The sequence below is a fragment of the Panthera leo genome, chromosome A1 (genome assembly GCF_018350215.1).
Source record: "Panthera leo isolate Ple1 chromosome A1, P.leo_Ple1_pat1.1, whole genome shotgun sequence".
NCBI lineage: Eukaryota > Metazoa > Chordata > Mammalia > Carnivora > Felidae > Panthera > Panthera leo.
The window spans coordinates 176946829-176963247 of NC_056679.1; the positions used below are offsets into that span (position 1 = coordinate 176946829).

The window sequence follows — 16419 nt, forward strand, 5'->3', positions numbered from 1 at the left end:
GTGGTTTGAGCAGGAAGGAATTCTTTTTGGACGGGAGAGGGGCAGAGAGAGAGAGACAGACAGAAAGAGTCCCAAGTAGCCTCCATGCCCAGAGTAGAGCCTGACGCAGGGCTCGATCCCATGACCCTGAAGTCATGCCATGAGCCAAAGTTGAGAGTTGGACGCTTAGCCGAGTAAGCCACCCAGGCGCTCCATGGAATTCTAAGGCTCTGCCACTTACGAGTTAGAGAATCCTAGGCAAGCTCTTAACTTCTCTGTGCCTCAGTTTTCCCAAGTGTAAGATGGGAGTAATAATAGTACCTGGCTCATTTGGTTATTACAGGGATCAAATAAATTAACTCATGATCGGTGTTTACAAGTGTACCTTGTACAGCTCTTGCAGGTGCAAGAGCCTGGTGACTGTCGACTGACGGACTGTTCGTATATGTTATATCATTTGCAATAGCGGTGTCATTACTGTGGCTGCTGTGTGGGGATTCTCTGCAATGGCAGCATCAGAGGAGGGGACCCCTTAACACCCCTCATTCTCCGCCCAGGAGCCTCATGGCTGGATGTGCGCAGTGCGGGCACAGCTTCAAGCCCCGCCTTCCAAACCCAGCCCACTCCCTAGCCTCTCTACAGAAATTTTGCAGGCTCCCTGCTTTTCATAGGACATGTCTGTCCTGCAGAATGCTTGTCCCATGGACACTCTTCTGGGATGAATACCTCTCAGTTTATGAAACCCGGACTCCCTAGAACATACGTGTCTCTTCAAACTATTTTTCAGCAAGCGTTTTATAATGTAGAGCAACGTGTTAATGTTCCCAAAACTCCGTTCAACAAAATCACGTGCAGGAAAAGTCTCCCGTGAATTCTAGATGCAATTGGAAGACTGTCAGAATCACACGTAGATGTTTTGCAAAGACATCCCAGGGGTTGGCAGGGCCGGGCACCTGCAGAGGTGCTGGAGCTGAGAGAGCTGGCCCAGGTCCGTGTTGCTGTGCACAGCAAGGTTAATGATGATTTAGTGGTTACGAGGGGGATGTTCTCAGTGTTCAGCCTCCTATCGTGATAGGTTATGTGTAGAGAGAGTTACTATGTTTTAGTTATATTTTAGGAAATTAATGGAGAGTTTGGAGTTGATGTGCTTTTTAATTTGTCCCATTTAAAATAAGGGGAAATAGAGGCGCCTACGTGGCTCAGTCAATTGGGCATCTGACTTTGGCTCAGGTCATGATCTCGCCATTCCCGAGATCGAGCCCCACAGCGGGCTCTGTGCTGACAGCTCAGAGCCTGGAGCCTGCTTCGGATTCTGTGTCTCCCTCTCTCTCTCTTCTGCCCTTCCCCCACTCATGCGCCGTCTCTTTCAAAAATAAATGTTAAAAAAAAGTAATAAAATAAAATAAGGGGAAATAGACCCTAGGTTTTTTCTTTCTGTACAAGATACCTGATTTTAGGAACAGTCTACTGATGCTTGATGGGGAAATCTGTGTTTCATTTGAGAAAAGGATCCTGCTGTTTAAGAAAAACCAAAGGAGAGTTTAGGGAAACCACTGTCGGAGTTTATCCCTGTCATTTCATAGAAGTGAAGGAAGCCAGTGTCTGAGGGGAGTGAGAATGTGGCCCCCTGGCCCTGCCCAGAGCTCTGTCCACTGAAACGCGTCCCCTTCCAATCCTGGATGGAAGCCAACTTTCGTTTGCCTCTCTGAGAGTCTCTTTGGGGAGCCCCCTGGATGTCACTGGGGGGATGAAACCACCACCACTGACTGCTAGATGCAGATTCCAAAGCTTTTCTTCATCCCCTGTCTCCAGGCACCTTGGGAGATGAGCGGGGTGGGGACACAGGTCCAGAGAGGGCGGGGCCTCTTGCTCATGGCCACGTACCTGAACCTGCTTGTTTCTTCTGTCCTGTTCATGGAGCTGCTTCTCAGAAAGTTCTTTCTTTTAAGAAATTAAACAAATACTGTATCTATGATCCCTGGAGAAAAGGCTACAGAAAAACAAAAGAAAAAAAATGATTAAAACCATTCAAAATTTTGTACCAGAGATGACTGCTGATAAATGTAGAATATATTTTTCTAGGTTTCTAATATATATACACATACGTACCCATGCCCACAGGTTTTTTTAAAAAAAAAAAATTGGTATCATACTTATTACTTTGCCTTTTACTCTTTTTATTTAAGGTCTATTAAGAACAACTTTTCATGTCAGTGGGGGGACACCGCATCTTCATATTTGGTTTTTCTGTAGAATTCCATCTCCTGGCTGTGCCATTCTCTATTGTTGGGCATTTAGGTTGCCTTTTTTTTTTTTTTTTTCTGTTATAAACAACTTTGTGATGGACCTCTTTGACTTTTAAAAAAAAAATTTTTTTTTTTAACGTTTATTTATTTTTGAGACAGAGAGAGACAGAGCATGAACAGGGGAGGGGCAGAGAGAGAGGGAGACACAGAATCAGAAGCAGGCTCCAGGCTCTGAGCCATCAGCCCAGAGCCCGATGCAGGGCTCGAACTCACGGACTGCGAGATCGTGACCTGAGCTAAAGTCGGACGCTTAACCAACTGAGCCACCCAGGCGCCCCCTCTTTGACTTTTTGTATGCTTGTCTGTGCCTCTTTAGGAGAATTTTTAAGCTTTTTTTTTTAATGTTTTATTTTTGAGAGAGATAAACAGAGCGCAAGTGGGGAGGGTCAGAGGGAGAGAGAGAGAGACAGGACAGACAGACAGACAGGGACAGGGAGACACAGAATCCCAAGCAGCCTCCAGGCTCTGAGCTCTCAGCACAGAGCCTGACATGGGGCTTGAACTCACAGGCTGTGAGATCGTGACCTGAGCTGAAGTCGGACGCTTAACCAACTGAGCCACCCAGGCGCCCCTCTAATAGCTATATTTAAAAAAGCAAGAAACAGATGAAGTTAATTTAAATAATATCATTTATTTAAGCTGGTATATCAAAAATATTATTTTGACATGGAATCAATAGAAAAATTATGAATGAGACATTTCACTTTATTTTTCTTTCTAAGGCTTCAAATCCAGTGTGTGTTTTACACTTACAGCACGTCTCAATTCAGGAGCTACATTTTCATCAGAAATCTATTTTTAGATGTCGTAAAATTTACTGTTGACAAAGTAGATTCAGTGTTGTCTCCACATTCTTAAACGTTTCCTAGTAACAGAATTGAGTGTCAGATTTTAAATTTAAATTGATTACAAGTGAGTAAAGTTCTACATTAGCTGCATTTCAAGTGCTTGATAGCCACGTGTGGTTAGCGGTACTGGGTTGGACACTGTTGACAGTGCAACTCTGGAGGTAGACCCAGGGCCCAAAAATGAGGGAGTGCAGGAAACGCTGGCTGCCCTCATGACTTTCCTTGGGTTTAAATTTTTTTTTTTAACGTTTTATTTATTTTTGAGACAGAGAGAGACAGAGCATGAATGGGGGAGGGGCAGAGAGAGAGGGAGACACAGAATCGGAAGCAGGCTCCAGGCTCTGAGCCATCAGCCCAGAGCCCGACGCGGGGCTCGAACTCACGGACCGCGAGATCGTGACCTGAGCTGAAGTTGGACGCTTAACCGACTGAGCCACCCAGGCGCCCCTTTCCTTGGGTTTATAACGGCCCCTCCTCACCAGCATCCCTCCGGTCCCCAACCCCTGCCCTGAGCCAGATTTTGGCCTCTGGCAAAGTCTTTCAAGCGTTGGGTGTGTTTTCCTATACCTATAGGAAGTGGGAGAATGGGACGATGGGAAATTTGTAACAGTCACCTCCCGAGGAGAGCAGCCCCGGTGTGTACCGTCTGCCATTTTCTGTGGTATGAACATTCCGCTTTGGTTAATTTCAGGCTACAAACACCATGTCGCTAACAGAGTTGGAAAGAGGTTTGCAGTGGTATTCCATGATAAAGTATTTCTGCCGCACAGATTTAGTAGATGTAAATAATCTCAAGCGCATAGGTGATAGTAGAGTGTGGTACAGTCATTAGGGAAAGGATAGGTCTTGAGTGTTTATAATCTTTGTTTTCAACGTAAGTCCAAAAATTGTAACGTTATATAACTTCATTTTTAATAGTGGTTGTGTTTAACAGCTGGCTGACGACAATTCCTGAAAATTGCACAATCAGTTTCCCAAGCCAGTGAATGCTTGCTCTGGCATACCACTGGAGCCAGACCAGAGGAGTGTTGACTAAGCCACCGGACACTGCCGCTGGGTGTCACACAGCCATCCACTCATTTGAAAGATGAGACAACTGCAGGCCGGACAGGGTCTGGGATTTACCTGAGGTCACACAGCAAGTTAGTCACAAGGCCAGACATACGGAAGTCTTCAAAGACCAGGGATGAGAGAACCTACTCGTGTGACACTGCTCTATGGAAAGCCCTTCCACGGCTCCCCAGAATATATTCCAAATCCATTACCCGGTACACAGGCTGTGGTCTCCCATCAGCGGATGCTTTCCCAGACCTATTCTAAGCCCCTTGCAGGCGACACCCCCAGACCTTTGCTCATCTGGTACCCTCTTCCAGGCGTGCCCTTCCCATCGTCATCTGTGGTCAACGAGAGCATCACTGCCTCCATGAGGCATTTTCACTTCTTCCCTGTACCTCTAGGTGGAATGTATCTCTTCTTCCTCTCCTCTCCGCTCCATTTCTTTTCTCTCCTTTTACCAGGCATGTTTTAGCACAGTTACCAGTCTTGGTGTTGCCTCCGGGAGACTGGGTCCTACCTTCATTCTGGTCCAGCACAAGGGAGGGAGTGGAGGTCCAGGCCGGTCCCCTCAAGACAGCTGAGGTGGGGGTCCGATTCTTGATTTCGGTTCAGGTCATGATCTCATGATTCATGAGATCGAGCCCTGTGCTGTCAGTGTGGAGCCTGCTTGGGATTTCCTGTCTCCCATTCTCTCCCTTTCCCTGCCTTCTCTCTCTCTCTCTCTCTCTCTCTCTCTCTCTCTCAAAAATAAATAAATAAACATTAAAAAAAAAAAAAAGACAGCTGAGGTGCTTGGGGCCAGCCCTGCCCTGGGGGAGTGAAGTCCCACAAAGCCCATGTCCTAAGGTTGACTTTGGGCTTTGTTTTCTAGCTAGTGATAGCTGGTAGGGAGGAGGGAAGGAATCTGCATTCCTCTAAAGCTTTTCCTTGTGTTGAGTGGAAGAGAGGTGAAGGTGGCTGGAATCCTGCTTTTGCACCTGGTGAGCATTTTGAAGCCCCTTCTGATCAGTTCCTGAGCACAGATCTTGCTTGGCCTTTTTGATGGACACAAACCCTGAGTTTTGATGTGTTACCTGTTCACCCCAGGACCTCCAGCCTTGGCCTCTACGAGCATGGGTGATGCTGGGGCAGTTAAGCCTGCAGTCCTGGAGGACTGCCGCATTCTCCATTTAGTCATTTAACCAAGTCTCTGTCGGGTTCCTTCCTTGTGCTGAGCCATGTCCCGGGCCCTTTGGATACAGAAAGTGATGCAGGCAGGTTGGGTCCGAGGACCCAGAGGGAGTCCCACAGGACTTAGCCAAGAGGGTCCTTGGCTTGGTGCAGGATGGAAATCAAATTCAAGCCAGCAGGAGGTGAGGCCTAAGGATGGGGCAAGCCACCTTCAGTGTGTGGTCTGGGAAGCCTCGAGGTGATAGCTGAGAAGGAGCCAGTGGAGGGAGGACTGAGGTTACATCAAGTGGGAGTATGTTCACTGCGTTTAAAGACAGCGAGGGGCAGTGCCTGGGTTGGGTGGGAGGAGATGTGGGTCAGGAAGGTAGGAGTTGCGATCTTATTGTAGGTGACGGGAAACCCCTGGGGTGTTTCAAGCAGGGCAGTGCCTGCCCTCTTCTTCAGCCGGTCTGAGTCCCTTTGTACCTCCTCCGTGCTGGTCACATGCATTTGCTCCCTTCCCGGCCCTGTGGTGTAGGAGCCAGGTCCGGTCCTGTCTCTTGGTGCCAGTGTGGATCTTAGCTAACCTTCGAGTCTCCATCTGTTCAGCACAGATGGAGAGGATGATCACAAAGCTTATCCTGTTGTAAGGATGAAGTGAGGCCTGCAGGTCAGGTGTGGGCAGCAGTGCCTGGCACAGAGTGTGTGCTTAGTTAATGCCCTTGTCCCTCTCTCCCCTCTCCTCCCAACCCTTTTGGCCCCATTCCCCGGATGCCTCCTACCCCTAGTTTCCTGCAGCTCCCTCTCTCCTGGCTTTTCTGCCTTTTGCCTGGTGAACCTTCTTGAGGCTTCGCTGTGATTTTGTCCTCCCAGAACAATAAGAAAGGTAACGTTAGGGTTCGAGGATGACACCGACAGAGGGAGGAAAGGCCTTTCATGTGCACACAGCAGGCCCTGCCACCCTGGCCTGCCCTGGAGACTCAGCACAGGTCAAGTTCAGAAGTCCCTGTGTCCCCAGGTTTCACCTGGTCAGAAGGTTTTGCAGTGAGTTTATTGGCCCAGCAATGTCCTTGCTGAGTATCAAATAGAGCAGTGACTCTTCTGCTTGCACGGGAGGTCTGTACCATCATGGAGTCTTCCTGGGTTTTCTCTGGGTGTGAACAGACTGTTCTCAGTGCTGAATATCTATGGTATTTATAGGGTATTCTCGATAGGGCTGCTGCTTCCACAGCTCATCTGTTCGGCTACTGCCATAATCGTTAACCTTCTATTTATTTTGAGGGAGAGAGAGAGCATGAGCATGAGTGAGGGAGGGCCAGAGACACAGATTTCCAAGTAGCACAGAGCCCGACTTGGGGCTTGAACTCACAAACCATGAGATCATGACCTGAGCTGAAATCAAGAGTCAGATGCTTAACTGTGACTGAGCCACCCAGGTGCCCCTCACCCTTTTTTTTTTTTTTAAGCTTATTTAATTTCAAAGAGAGAGTGGGGGAGGAGCAGAGAGAGGAGAGAGAGAGAGAGAGAGAGAGAGAGAGAATCCCAAGCAGGTTCTGTGCTGTCAGTGTGGAGCCCAAGGTGGGTCTCGAACTTAAAGTGACGCACTTTCTAGAAATTAAATACATGTATTTAAAAAGAAACTTTCAGGGGCGCCTGGGTGGCTCAGTCAATTAAGCGTCCGACTTCGGCTCAGGTCATGATCTCACAGTTCGTGAGTTCAAGCTCCACATCGGGCTCTGGGCTGACAGCTCAGAGCCTGGAGCCTCTTTTGGATTCTGTGTCTCCCTCTCTCCCCGCTCTTCCCCTGCTCATGGTCTGTCTCTCTCTCCTTCAAAAATAAATAAAAACATTTTTAAAAAATTAAAAAAAAAATAAAAATAAACTTTCATCTTACTACCCTACATGGGAAACTAGGACCCACTTGTCATAAACAGAAATAAAAGAAAATAAACCAATTGTGTTGAATTTTAACCCGATCCCTTTGCCTGCCAAAGCCTCAGCCTGGGTACTGCACTTCCTGTTAAAAGGAAGTTGTCACAATGGGCCTGTTCAGCACATTAGTACTCACTTCCCACTCGTAAGGTGGCCCCCAGAGTAGCCCCATGGACTCTGGTCTATACTGCGGTTTGGGTCATTCTGTGTGCGTGTGTGTGTGTGTGTGTGTGCGTGTGTGTAGTTTTCCTGTACATTGTAGAATGTTTAGCAATGTCCCTGCCTCTACCCAGTAGATTCTAATAGAACCTCCCGCCTCCTGGCTCAGTTTGACAACCAAAATGTCTCCACATATTGCCAAATGTCCTGTGGTGCGGGGGTGGGAGGCAAAATCGCCCCCCGCCCCTTGAGAGCTACAGGTCTTTGCCATTCAGTCTTTTGCTGTTGGGGTGGAAGGGTATCTACCATGCCAGACAGGCCATGAGTCAGGGCCCCTCACCTGCATGTGAAGCCTTGGAGAAAATTGCAGACTGATGACCTCAGGCCGGATTGGGCCTATGGATGCTTTTTGTCTGGCATGCGAGATGCTTTTAGAAATTTGCTGCTAGCATTTTGTCAGAACATTCTGGAGATGTGGTTGTATAGGCTACCTTTCTGCGTGGTGGCGATTGCCTGGGGCCCCCACAGACAGGGATGTGCTCTCTGGTTAGCCTCAGACCTCACTGCTCCCTGACGCATTCCCTATACTGAGGTCTGTTTGTCATTGGGGGGGTACTGCTGTAACTTCAAGTAGAATTGAGAGGAAACATTTCTCATCTCGCATCTCTGTCAAAACTGAGGAAAGTAAGGACAAACAAGAAGATTGTGTTCCTAGAAAAATGTTGAGAGCATATGTATATCTTTTTATATATGCAGCCTCGTTTGCCCCTTAAGTCACCAGACCTGGTGAGCTCTGAAGTCAGGACTTCTGGCCTAGGGAGTCCAAAAATAGGCTTGTGGGGGATCTGTGAACTTCCTGAACACGTATGCCAACTTTATGTGTGTGTGTGTGTGTGTGTGTGTGTGTGTGTGTGTGTGTGTGTGTAGTACCCAGAAGGAATGACTAGGGGCTTTTCAGAGAGTGACTTCTTGTCTGAAAGTAAACATTCTGCAGAGAGGAAGTACAGGTCGCAGGGTCACAGAGCAGGGTGTGGGTGGGAGGGGCCCACTGTCCACACATGTTCGTATGACCACATTTCATCGGCCAAGGTTTCTGTGGCTTGTCGCCTTGGGCTAGGAGGCCAGCTGTTGGTTGCTGACAGAGATTGCATATCTGGCCTTAAACAAGCCAGAGCTATAAAGAGAAGGTGATGTTAGAAAGTACTTAGCAGCTCTGTGTACGTCTAGAAAGTCGCTGGGTGTGGCAGGAGTGCTGGGCTGGTATCAGGAGACCTGAGATCTCCCCAGATCTGAGACCAACTTGCTGTGTGACCATAGCCAAGCACTGTCCCCTTCTCTGTGCCTCTGCTCCCTGGCCCACAGTGCCAGGGGCTTGGAAGGGTTGCTCCCAAGGAGGTCTTTTTCACCTAAGTCAGCTCATTTTGTCCTGACCCATGGTTCCCTGAAATCTTGAATTCTGGATTTGCGGGCATCAGTGTTGTGGGCCAGGACCCCTTTCCACGGGCTCTAGGGTCCTGGCCCCCCTGGAGCAGCCTGGCATTCACTAACCTCTTCTTTCCCTCTGGGTGGTGTCTGTGCGGCACCCACTTGTCTCACACAGACACACACACACACACACACACACACACACACACACACACGCACGCAGTAGTACCTGAAAGTCTGCACAGGCTTCTCAGTCCTTTGAGGCAGATGTGTTATTACTTTCTTGCCATTCCCCTTGTACAGCTAGAGTGCCCTGAAACTTGGGGAGGGAAAGCAGCGGGGGGAGGCTTGTAGCTTCTTGGAGTAGAGGATGACTCAGGCAGGGGGGACGAGAAGAAAGAGTCAGCAAAATACCTGCCCTTTGCTGGGCTCTTTCATGATTATCTCACCGGATTGTCCCAAATCCATAGGATACAGATGCTGTTACCTCCATTTTACAGATGGGAAGACAGGGTCAGAGAGAGAGAGAGGGAGAGAGAGAGAGAGAGAGAGAGAGAGAGAGAGAGAGACTTGTCTTGACTCAGCCATTTTCCAGCCCAGATCAGCTAGGCTTCAAAACAGTGCCCCTCCTGGTGCCAGCCCTGGGTACCACTGGGAACAGTTCAAAGGATACAGTGTGTGACCCCCCCCCCCCTGCTGTCCACCCGAGGAGCCCCTTGTCCAACAGAACATGTTTGGCAGTGTCTGGTGGGAAAGAGCCTGTGGCCAGGCTTCTACCTCAGGCTCAGTAGACCCCCCTGGTGCTGCTGGGGTCCCCTGGCTGGGAGCAGGTGGGGTCATGCAGACGTGGATGGACAGGCTGGAGTAACCTGGGGCCACCTGGAATCTTGCTATCATGATGGCCAGGCTGGGCTCTATGTATCACAGTCTCAGGAGCAAGGGTGACTCTGTAGTCCGGCGATTTGCCCACCACATTCTCAAGCATGTCCACGTGGGTTTTGTTTGCTCTCTGACCCTGTCGGGCAGCTGTCATCCCCTCCTTGGTCCTCCTCACAGTCCTTCAGTCCACCAGACATGGGCCTTGGAGTCACCCAGACCTGGGCTGCAGTCCGCCCCCTGTGCTGCCGTGTGACCCTAGATGTATCTCTTCATGCTTCGGAGGCTCAGTTTCCTCATCTGGACGTTGACGGTGATGACACTGACTTCACAGCCCTTTGTCCGGGGTCAGAAACCCATCATGTCCCAGCTGGCGGATAGTAGGAGCTCAGTGTCAGGCACTTAGCTAACGGGTCTAGGTGGGCAGATAGATGTGTCAACCAGGCCCACAGGCTGCATCGAGGTCAGGCCTTTTCAGTTTTTTGAAGTAGCGTGAACCTTCATAAATTGACATCTTTCACACGAGAATCCAGGCACCTGGCTTGGCTTGAAGGGTCAGCAGCTCCGGCCACACAGGCCCATATTTCTGCATGGCCCCTGTGAGCTGGCTGAGTATAGCTGCCCCATAGTTGGGCACCTGTCCTCCTGCCTGCCGCTGCCCCTGCCCAGGCAGCATTTATGCTCTGCCGGGTCCCGAGGGGACAAATGATTCCGGTCCTGGGTGGGAAGTGGGGAAACAGGCATATGGGGGCCTGTGGGGCTCTCTTCTGTGTGGATTGCTGCCTTCCTGGTAGTATCCCTACTGGGCTCTGTCAGAGCGCTTCCGGCTTGCATTGTCACTGAGGGGACCTTTAACCCCTACAGCTGTCACACGGTCTGTGAGTCCCTGTCGTGGTCACTCCTGTCTGTGTCTGCTGTTCCACATCTACAGCCTCACGTGTCGGGACCGAGACCTCCCTGGAGCAGACGGGGCGGCCACACTTCATTCATGTACTCATTCATTCATTCACTCATTCATTCACTCACTGGCTTGTGGCTTCCTCCCTCCCTTCCTTCACCAACAAATGTTCACGGAGCACCAGCTGTGTGCCGGGCACTGTTTCTGGTGAGGGCACGGACACAAAGCCCTGCCTTCAGGGAAACTCCACTCTGGGGGTGGCTTGGGGAGGGGACAATAGACAAAATGAGCATGGACCACGCATCGGATGTCAGGTGATGGTGTGTGCTGTGAACAGATGGGCGCTTGGACTTGCCTGGGACACCCAGTGTTTTTCCCCAGCTCCCTGCTGCTCTGGAATAACTGCTCCTTCGCCCTCTCGTGGGGCACGCGCTGGTGGGGCACACGCTCCCCAAGTGCATACAGCTGGTGTCACGGACAGTTAGTGCACTTGCCGAACGCGCCCTAGGCCTTCCTCACGTCACCCTGTTTGATCACTACCCGGGAGGCAGGTCCTACAGTTCCCCCCACTTGACAGATCAGCAAACCAGGCTCAGAGCTCTGGACGTGCCCCCGGGGTTGTTCTGTTAGTGTCAGAGCCCAAACTAGAACCCAGCTGTGTGTGACTTCAGTCCTGAAATCCCGTGTTCACCTTAGTTTACGCGGGAGTATTGGTTCCTTGGAGGCTTGTGTCCCTCAGGCAACGAGTCAGGGAAGGCCAGCGGTTGTCTTAGGTAGTAAGACCCGAATGCCCACCCTGCACCACTTTCCTGGCTCTGCCTGTTGTACCTCATCCCCCCACCGCCCCGACCCCTTTGTTTCAAATCCTGCTTGTCCCTTAAGGACCATCTCAGATGCCACAGTGTTTAACAAATTTAGTTGAAAATGGGGTCTCCTACCAGGCAGGCGTTTCCTATGACCCTACTCACTCCAGGTCTCATGGATTTGGGAGGCCAACTCCTGACCCCTCCCTTCTAGTCACTTCCCCCAGGGCAGGGCTATGGCTCTGCCTCGTTCCTCTCTATCTGCAGGAACCCCAGGCGCAGCTGGCTTTAGGGAATGGTGGCCGGGCCGACAGATGGTCAGAGGGATCAGAAATGTCTTTGCAGACACACTAGAGCCTGTGTCTCTCCCCAGGGGCTGGAGGTCCAGTTTGCATCTGTCCCGGAGCCTGGTTCCAACCCTGAACTTGGCCTTTCCTGAGTGGTGTGTGAGGAGGGCGGTGGTGATGTTGGTGGCCATCATAATGATGACAGTGGCTCTCGTTTGTCACGTTCTGGCTAGGTGCCAGGCACTGTTTGTTAATTTTACACCTCTGGTCTCATTTAATCTCCCAAGATTGCTTCAGGGCAGGAATGTGTTGCCTCATTTTACAGATGAGCAAATGGAGGCTCTGAGAATGAAGGCCTGTAGTCCTCCCGTAGCGGCCTGCGGACTCAGGCTCAGGGACTCTGATCCTGAAGCCAACGCTGCTGACCTCTGGGCCAGACGGTGCCAGGAGTTAGGAATTCCCGGATTCGAATCCCCTCCATAGCACCCCACAGCTGCGCGCACTTGGGCCAGCACATGAGGATGTGGACCCACCTCTGTCTCCTCATCTGGTGATCCCACCCTAGGGATTGTGGCAGAGGGGCCATAGAATGTGCTAGACAGGCTTGGAAGCTCGCCAGTCTTCACTCCTCCCCTTTGCCTTGGCAGAATTGCACCTCTATCCCCAGGAACCCCAAGGTCATCCCCTGTGCTCTAGTTCACATGGGCTCAAGGGGAGCCCGAATTCCTTCCCTTGGCTTTCTGTGAATGTGGCGGGTGGGGCTGGGGGCGGAGGAAGGAGGCACTGCGTTCCAGGGAGGCCTTGTGGGTGTGGGCTGCCCCATTCAATGGCCACATTGTTTGGCCCAGAGCTCAGAGGTGCTGAGGTTCTGGGGCTCCACCTACAGGGACAGGCGGCCCAGCAGCTGGAGGAGACATTTTTGTGTTGACTGTTTTGTTTTTTCGTGGCTGCCCCACGGACCTCTTTCCACAGGCCTCTGTTGAGTAACCATCTGTGCTGATGGGGTGTCCCCCTGCCCAGGGCACGGTGCCTCTCAGAGCAGGGAGGCCTGGATGACTGTAGTACCTATCTCCACTTCCCTGGGAAGAAACAGCCCAGAGGGACAAAGGGCTTGCTCGAGGCTATAGGCCTCAGCTCTGTCTTAGAGTCAGACAGACCTGGGTTTGTGTCCTGGTTCTGTCCCTTATGTGCTGAGTGGCTTTGGGGAAGCCCTTTCCCCACCAAACCTCAGTTTCCCCATCTGTGTACTAGGGATAAGTATTACTGCTCCCAGTAGAGGAGTGCTTAGCACAGTGCCTGTATGCATTAGGTGCTCACTAATGGCAGTCCTCATCTCTACTGTCTTGGGTGGCCAAATGGCGGGGGTGGGGCTGGCTTCTGTCTGGCTTTCTTTGCAGAATCTGGTTGTCAGCAGCGTTAGTCACCCTTTGGCTGTTCTGCCTGATCTTTGGGCATCTTAATGCCACTGAAATGTTTCACTGATATTTATTCATTCATTCACGGATCCCTTGACACATGATCTGTGTATACAACCTAGCACGTGACTCATCTATGATCACGTGCTAGGTTCAGGCTCTGCTAATGGATGATATGAATGGACTTTTATAAGTACAAACTACTATTTATTTAATGACAAAGTGACTTTAGTCACTCCCCTTGAACTCTGAAAGGTCAGTGTTGCACATAACCTTACAGCTGTTAGAAGCTTCACTTTCCAGATGTGGCAGCTGAGGATCAAAGCAGGAAAGGGGTTATGATAGCTCCACGAAGGACAGTGGCAGATCGGGGACTGTGTCCAGACCTCCCGGCTGGACAGATATATGGCTTTGTTAATTTTAGTCCCAGGAATGTTGCCAACGTTTATTTATTGACTGCCTTTTGTGTAGTTGGTGCCCCTGTTGGCTACAGGGGAGGCCAGAGAGGTGAGGGGACCCAGGCCCAGAGCAGAGTGTCGACGTCTCCTCTCTGACTTGAGCGTGCCTCAGTTGTCTCTCTGGGACTGCCAGGCTGTGGCAGTACGGGCCGGATCCTGCTGGTTGGCCCTGCTGCCTGTGGGCTGTAAAAGTTAATTTCTAAACCCTGTGGGTGGTCCATGCTTGCTCTTATTGGGGCCGGGACATCCTAGCTCCCTTATCTCTGGGTGAGCAAGCTAACTTGGTATGTGTGAGCTGACCAGTGGGGCCCAGGGAGAGCTGAGCAAGGAGAGAGAGGGGCCCTTTCTCTGACCCACCCAGAGGCTGTGACTCAACGCTTTTCGCGGCTTCCCCCTTGAGGCTTGAGGAAGGAGGGGTGGGGTGGGGTCACCAGATCTCCTCCACCAGGGAGATGAACAGAGCCGATTGTCACCCAGATAGGGTCCCAGTTCAGGTCCTGGCTGTGCCACTACTTACTTCATACATTCACGGTCTTGAGAGATGTGCTGTGTGTCCTCCTTGGCTGGGGAGGGACCAGCTATGCCATCACAGATGCTTCCATGCACTCAACCGTCCCTTTCCTGCATGGATTGTCATGGCCTCTTGTGCAGCCTCCCTCTCTTTCTCTGTGAATGGAATTAAGCCCAACCAGAAATCTTCTGTGGGTTTTTTTCTTATTCTGGTTTTAGTTTGCTTTTATTAAAAAAGAAAAGAAAAAAAAACCTTTGGGCGCCTGGGTGGCTCAGTGGGTTAAGTGTCCGACTTCAGCTCAGGTCATGATCTCACAGTTCGTGAGTTCAAGCCCTGCGTGGGGCTCTGTGCCGATAGCTTGGGGCCTGGAGCCTGCTTTGGAGTCTGTGTCTCCTTTGCTCTCTGCCTCTGCCCCGCTCGTGCCCTGTCTCTCTCTCTCAAAAGTAAATAAACATTTAAAATATTTAAAAAGAAAAAAAAAACCCCTTAATCACAGACTAATCTTTCTGAGCCTCAGTTTCCCCATATGTAAAACGGGAATAAAATATCACTAACTGCTAATAACAATTGGTAACATTTATTGAGCATTTACTTACTGTGTGCTAGATAATGTTTTAAGTGCCCGGCATACATTATCTTATTTAATCCTCACAATAAGCCCCACGAGGTATAGGTATTTTTTAGGATGCCTACCTCGATTAGTGAGTGGAAGATAATCTGTGCAAAGGACTTGGCATAGGGCCTGGCACAGAGTAAGCTCTTGATTCCAATTAAATGTCATGGATGGGGAAACTGAGGCTGACCCCAGGTCACAGACCTGGCAACCACTCACCTCTCGAGGAGGTTGAGGGCACGGAGTGAGACGTAGGTAAAACAGCTGCGTTTGTGGGGGTTTCTTTGTGTGTGTTACTTAGAAAGGCGGAAATCACCTTGGTATTGATGTTTAGCCCCGAAAGGTGGATCTGGTAGAGAGGAGAGATTTTTAATTCTGGCCCTATCAGTCTTATGGACTATTGAGTCGATCCTTTGCACCGCTCCAAAGAAGGTTGCACGGTGGCCGTTCCCAGGCTGGAAAAGGGAGACGTTACTTCTTTAATTGAGCTGTGCAGGTGCGGTGCTGGGTACACGACCGCCCTGACACCCTGCCAGGTGGGCTCATCACCCAGACACATAGATTGGTTTTCTGAATGAAACTCCAAGTGCACGAGGACTGTTTCTCACTGCTATAATCCCAGGGGCTAAAATAGCATAGGTACAGTGTAGGTGCCTGAGAAATCCGTGGATGAATGAATCAACGAATGAATGAGTGACTGGAGAGGTGACCTGGCCTGCCAAGATCACGTAACAAGGCCGTGACCCCTGTGCTGTGCTGTGACAGCTGCTTAATCTAAACTGATGGGGAGGTAAACACAGGTTTCCAGTTTCCTTTGGCCTCCAGCCAGAGAAGGAGCCGGCAGCTATGGGCTCTCCCCCATCCGGCATCCCCAGCTGTGTGTATGGGCTGGCGTCTCCAGGGAAACAAAGCTCGAGAGTGCTGAGGAGGGAGACCAGTCGTGGTGAGGGCACTCTGACAAGAGGGCTTGGGAAAAGCAAGCGCCTCCCTTAGCAGAATGTGCGACCTGTGTCCAGGCTCAGGCAGCTCCGCCTTCTTAATGCAGGGCAGCTGCTGTGAGCAGCCTGGCTCCCATTGGCCAGGGTTCAGATCCCACCTCTGCTTGTACCAGCTGTGGGTTCCAGGGTAGGGCGGGAGGGGAATGCCTACCTTACAGGTTGAGGTGAAACCTTAAAATAAAGGTACTCATGTACCAAGGGGCTGCCTGGGGGGGCTCAGTCAGCTGAGCATCTGACTTCGGCTCGGGTCACGATCTCGCGGTTTGTGAGTTTGAGCCCCGCGTCAGACTGGCTGCTGTCAGTGCAGAGCCCGCTTCGGATCCTCTGTCTCCCTGTCTCTTCCCCTCCCCTGCTTGTGTTCTCTCTCTCAAAAATAAATAAACGTTAAAAAAAAAAAAAAAAAAAGATATTCAGGTACCAGTAGGGAAGATGTCTGATGCGTTGTAGGCCCTCCCCACTGGTTGGGGAAGTTGAGCCCAGGGAATGGAATAGGTGCTCTTTAGTCAAGCACCTGGGTCATGTCCTGGCCTCACCTCTTATTAGTTGGGGACCTTGACAAGTTACTGAATCTCTCTATGCTTCAGTTTTCTCATCTGGAATCGGGGATGACGGACCACCGCCTGAGCACCAAATCTGGCCTGCCCCCCGTGTTCGTAGATGAAGGTTTGTGGGCACACAGCTGTGCCCATTTGTTCAGGTACCATCT

At 50.7% G+C, this 16419-nt stretch overlaps 1 protein-coding gene across 1 annotated transcript in view; it reads left to right on the forward strand.

Annotated features, from left to right (window-relative positions):
- The window catches only part of STK10 (serine/threonine kinase 10), a 114003-nt gene that overhangs the window by 25495 nt on the left and 72089 nt on the right, over nucleotides 1-16419 (forward strand). The window lies entirely within an intron of this gene.